Raw genomic sequence first — 6,000 nt, 5'->3', positions numbered from 1 at the left:
TAAACTCTTTATTCATTTTGTCCCTGTGTGCTCCAATTTCACCATTAACTCTGGACCTCTTCCAATTTCCCCATTAGCTGTTTGCAAATACCAAACAAACAGAATTGACAAAAACAGCAGCCAGGCCTTTGTGAACGAGTTGTTGTATCGCTTAATGGAGGTATAGGGCTGTCACGATCAGGACATTTTACTTGACGATTAATTGTCGTATACTGTATTCAATTGCGATTAACAATTTAGTTTAAATTTCCGGAATTGAAACATTGGAACATACAATTAAAAATTACATTTCTATAAAAAATTGCACAGGGCAGATAACTTAAAAAAATACAAAGACATGACTGACATATAACTTTATATAAGCTACTTTCAAAAAATCTTTAAAATAGTGGAAATAGCCAATCTACAAGCTTGCATCGCGACACTACATTTAGAATCTCTTTCAAAATGTATGAATATTGTTCACCATGGAAACAATGGACGTTATGCAAAACAATTGCGTTTATGACAAATAATTGTAATCAGGAGATTATGTACAGTAATAATTGTGACAACCCTAATAAATGGAGGTTTATACAATACAGCCATGACATGAAAAACAACTCCCCCTTTTCAGCCGCTACTTAAAAGAAAAGTTATGTGAAGCTAGGGCAAACTCTTTTCTTTGTCTCAAAATGAATGCCAAATAGCACATTCATATCAGCCCCACAGTAAAATCCTCAGTGCTAATTTAACTCTGAGAGCATAAAAACTGACCTAATTCAATTAGCACGGAGGCTTTTATACTGTGTCCACTCCACAGACATTGAAGAGAGCTGGGACCGACTAGAATCAATATGGAGACATTAACGCAGAACAATGCGTGTCGATATTTTCAAAGACAAAGACGAACACGAGAAGGTGAAGAGCAAGGAGAAGAAGACCGAACAGTATAATTCTGGACCCTTACAGATCCCCTTGGTTCCATTTATACACTCTGTGAGTTCAGATAAAGAAAGAAGGAGAACGAGAATAAAAGATGACAATGGTGATAGAGATGAATAATGTGTTTTAGACTATAGGCAATATGGACAACATGGATACCTCAATATCGATATTGTGACTTTGATATCGTATTGTGATTATAATATCAATAGATCTTTTTTCTTTCAAAATGCCAGACAATAAGTCAGTCTCATCATCATGTCACAACATAATTGCCCAGCGATATATTTGCCAGTTTGCAAGCTCAACCGGTCTTTCTGTATACGTATGTCTTCTAGATACAGACTAACAAATATCCTCAATGTCTGCATCATGCTCAGAGATCAGTGGTGTATCAGTGCTCAAGAGCACTTTGACCCCACAGATATACTACAACATCTGTCACCAACCAGTCACCAGTTCACAGTGAAAGAAGGAGGTAGATGGACGGATGGACGGACGGACGGACGGACGGACGGACAGACAGACAGACAGACAGACAGACAGACAGACAGAGGGCTAACTCAGATCAGACCAAATATTTATAACATTTCAGGGCTAAGTGTGTGTGTTTGAATGTGTGTGCCGTTTGTGTGTGAGTGACCCCAAACTGTGTGGGATGATTGATTACTCACATCGTGGCCTGCATGTGTTCAGCTGGTGTCATGAGCTACACTTAATTCATACTGAACGAGCGAACACGCGCACGCACGCACGCACGCACGCACGCACGCACGCACGCACGCACACACACACACACACACACACACACACACACACACACACACACACACACACACACACACACACACACACACACACACACACACACACACACACACACACACACTTCAATGGTGGGGTACATGTGACATTAACTTCTCTCCACGTATACTCTCACTGTCTGCACTGACGTCAGTCAACCTGCCTGCGTATAAAGAGTCAGACTAATACAATCAGCCACACACACGCACACATGCACAACGCACAGAGGCACGCAGGCACGCACACACAGTTATGATCTTTATCTATGTCAACAGCACACACCCTTTTTCTCATTGGCTCATTGGGCCAACAGCTGCACAAAGAGAGACAAGAGATCGAGTAGGGAAAGAGAGGATGTGGGAGAAAGAGATAGAGGAAAACAGGATGAGAAGCAGCATGAGAGTGTGAGGGGGAGAGAAAGAGAGAGAGAGAGAGAGAGAGAGAGAGGGGTGGGGGTGGGGGGGAGGATGACATACAAACAGATACAGAGAGAGAGGGTGGAGAGGTGAGTCAGAGTGGAACCATAGAGAGGAAATGGAGGGATTTTGTGCGTGTGTGTGTGTGCGTGTGCGTGCTGTGGTGGAGGGGAGCTTCATTATCATTTCAATGTAATCTAATCTCTATTATGAATGTGCGAGTGTGCATGTGCTTCCAGGACCTCCAGGTACACTATAAAGATAGGTTTATCTAAGCTGCTACTGCACATACTCTGCCTGGAGTATCTCTTTCTCTGGCCTCTCATGGTGTGATTGGATCTTTCTGCTGTCAAGTCAAGTGTACGTGCCGTGCAGTAGGAGGTGGCAGGGTCATATCTTTGGAGTGTAACGTTTTACCTGTATTAATAGTATTAAAGGTTGGGTAAGTCATATTCTTGGGTTAAAACTAAACGTTTAGTTAAAAAGTTAACGCTCTATATTCGGATAGTATAGAGTGCAGAAGTCCTGACGTCACTCGCTGGTTCACAGAAGTAATTTCTCTATGGAAAATAACATGGGGTCCTCTTAAAATCATCTCATATAAGAATTCTGGTCCAAAAACTGTCTCTGCGAAATTGTCGGGGAGGTGTCTCTGTATCGCTTACGATACATGTTTACTATTTCATGTAGTTCTTATATGAGGCGGTCTGAAATCCCCCTATAGGGATTACAATGCAAATAAAAAGTACATGAACCAGTGGATTTAGCACCCTCTACCGATATTGACGTCAGACTTCGGTGCTCTATAGGTGACGTGTATGTTCAGTAACTGGGGGGTCTCAGGTGGTTTGCCAATTTCAGCCAGGCAGTTTCAGTCAATTTTGTCTGCTCACTTCTTTGTGTCATCACTTCCAATTTCACTTGTTAATCCTTCCTGTATCCAGTGTGAGTTCTCTCTCCTGATTGGATGAAATTGCTATCCCGACCTGAAAATGCAATTACATGTTTACTGTATTAAGTGTATAAGTATACATTGTGGTGTTGATCATGTGGTTTCCATGGTGAAGAATTACAAGGCCAGAGAGTTGCAGAAAGAAGAAATGGACTGAAAGACTGAACAGAAGTGAGAATGCTGTATGTAAGCGGTGGATGGGGAGGAGACAAGTGAAGCTATAGAATCAATGAAAAGCCAGCTGCTGTCTGCAAAGCATCACAACCCAGTAACTACTTCACAGACTGTTGACAGTCTCTCTTGTCTTGGCTATCTCTAAACCGAAGAAGGGTAGTAATGGTGAAAATAAAGAGAAGAGGAGGAGGGATAATAGTGAGAGAGAGAAGAGAGTCAACAACAGTGAGAAGAGTATTTCCCCCCAAGCCAGCCTAAACACATCACAGATAGACACAACCCATTTAGACGCGTCTGGTACTAAAGGTTGGGTAGATAGGGGTTTTTAAGGCTGTGATACATGGGTGAATTCTGAAGTAGATGGACAATATAGCCAGTGGCGATTGATTGAGATAACATTGTGAGCACGAAACTTATATTTTATATATTTATTTTTGTACAGCAACCGTTGGCAAAACAGCCCATGTCCATTATCAGCCATATTTCACGGTGTTTGAGGGATGTGGCTAGACAGTGAGGCCGTCAACTGCTGAGATAATGTGTCTCTCTCTTCTTCTTTTTTTCTAAATTTTTATCCCACGATTTTGTAGCCCATTTCTCACCCCTGTGTCAATTCTCTAATGTGATCCTGGGCTCTACACACCCTCCGCCAACCTAGTCCCCATATATGGGGGACACGGGGAGAGCAACGGACTTGAACTCATGCTGAATTCCTTCATGCCTGAGTGTCCAAATTATGTGTCTCTCTCTTTATGAAGTGTGTAAACAACACTCCAGCAACCAGTTTGTAAGATTGATATTAGGCCTGGCCTGGTCTAAATGATCAATGTAACTTCAATCTATAAAGAAAGCCCACTGTGTTTTAAGCTTTATAGTCCAACTTTGCAATCATTCAGCAGTGCAATGCATGTGGCTGGTAAATCAGACAGTTATAGTACCTCACTCCTAGCAAATGTAGGAAAGACAAAACAAGACATTGTGGATCATTAGCAACAATCTTTTGTATCCCTCAAATCTGCAATAGGCCAGTATGATTTAAAGGTTTCCTAACATTAATTTTAATTCATTTTAATTTTTTGTTTTTATTTTAGGTTTTATGACCTCAATTACAGCTGTCTGTGTCTGTGAAGCCTTTTGAGCTGCAATGAAAACAGGCAAAACAGTGAAAACAGTGACATCTGCTGGCAAATCCCATTGTCATATGGGATTTGCAGGCTGTGACATCACAGTCAGCAGGAAAATCAGAGCACTTGTTTGAGCCAGAAAACCCCAGACCACAGAAAATCTACTGAATGTTAAAAGTTCAGTATTTTGGGTGCAATTGAGCTCAGAAAACCTAAAACAATTAATGATGTCACAAATGAATCCCTTTAAACTTCATCCTATAAGGAAGGAAGGAAGGATGTCAGCAAGCCTGACAGTTAGCCCGCAGGTAGGTAGACACTGCTCCAGTCAGTCATCCATCCATGAACCGAGTCAGCCACCTCACATCAGCCAACCAAACCGAAAACTAAGGTTCGTGACAGCGTCGTGTTCATACCTTCCATCTAAAAGTGCCCTCATGAGTGTCTCTTGAGAGTAGCTGAGGAGGGATGCCTCAGTTGTACATCAAAATCTAAACTCAAACCCAATGTGCATCAGCCTCGGAAACACTAAACGTGAGTCAGGTTATTGGAGAATCAGAGCCAGTTAACACACTCATCGTGCAGATATCCAGTTTTTTATTTATACTTTTTAAGAACTACGTTCCAAATCTAATTTATTACGCGTGTCAGTAATGTGTCCTCACTGTCCAGTCAACCAGGGAATCAGACAGTAAGTCTACCAACCAGTCTGAAACTGATCATAAAGTTTGAAATGATCTCTTTTCTAGGACCTCTTTAAGTAGATCAACTATATTTGAAAGTAAAAACACGTCACTAAAGCCTGCCAAGAGTGAATTAATTCCACTCACGTGCTTCTGCTTCCGCCTATGAGTGAGCTAAATGCATTTGCTTTTTTCTATATCAGGGAAGACTATTGTCTGGATGTTATGTTACAGACGCCTGTACCAGGGCCTGGTGTGTGAGTGTGCATGGAGGCTGGCACAGGGGTCTGCTCCGGTGGTCATAAATCTTCACCCTGCCAAGCGGTGGAGCGGAACTGTGTCACCCAAGTGAGCCAATGCTTAGGCACAGACTCCCTCTCTCTTCGTCTCTCTCTCTCTCTCTCTCTCTCTCTCTCTCTCTCTCCCTCCCTCACGGTTATGTAACCTTCCCCAGAGATATGTTGATGCTTCTGCTTTGAGACAGCACCAGCAGTAGCTTCCAATTTTGCTCCATTCTTCCTTCCTCTCCCCTCCTGTTCACTGATTAAAAACACTAAGATGAGACAGTGGACTGTGGACAGACTTACTGCGCAAATGCAGATTGATTGGCAGCTCGGCGGTCAGAAGCCCTGGCTTATTTTAAGACGTCAAGAGGGCAAACAGACAGACATAACAGTAGTGCCTCTCCACAGTAGGAAGCAGACGGAGAGAGACAAGTCTTGTCAAAGCTTTCAGACATCCAACCAGTCTAGTTTGTTTTTGCCATGGTCCATATGCCCATTAACAACAGGACACTTGTCCCAGACTAGACACTGGAAAGAAAGATAGACAGACCGAGCCAGAATGAGACAGGCACACAGAGAGATGGAGAGACACAGAGGTGTTTAGAGTTGGAATGGAGACCCACAAAAAAGTGAGACATG

The sequence above is a fragment of the Electrona antarctica genome, assembly GCF_951216825.1.
Source record: "Electrona antarctica genome assembly, chromosome: 18".
Taxonomy (NCBI): domain Eukaryota; kingdom Metazoa; phylum Chordata; class Actinopteri; order Myctophiformes; family Myctophidae; genus Electrona; species Electrona antarctica.
Note: the sequence above shows the minus strand (reverse complement) of the source record.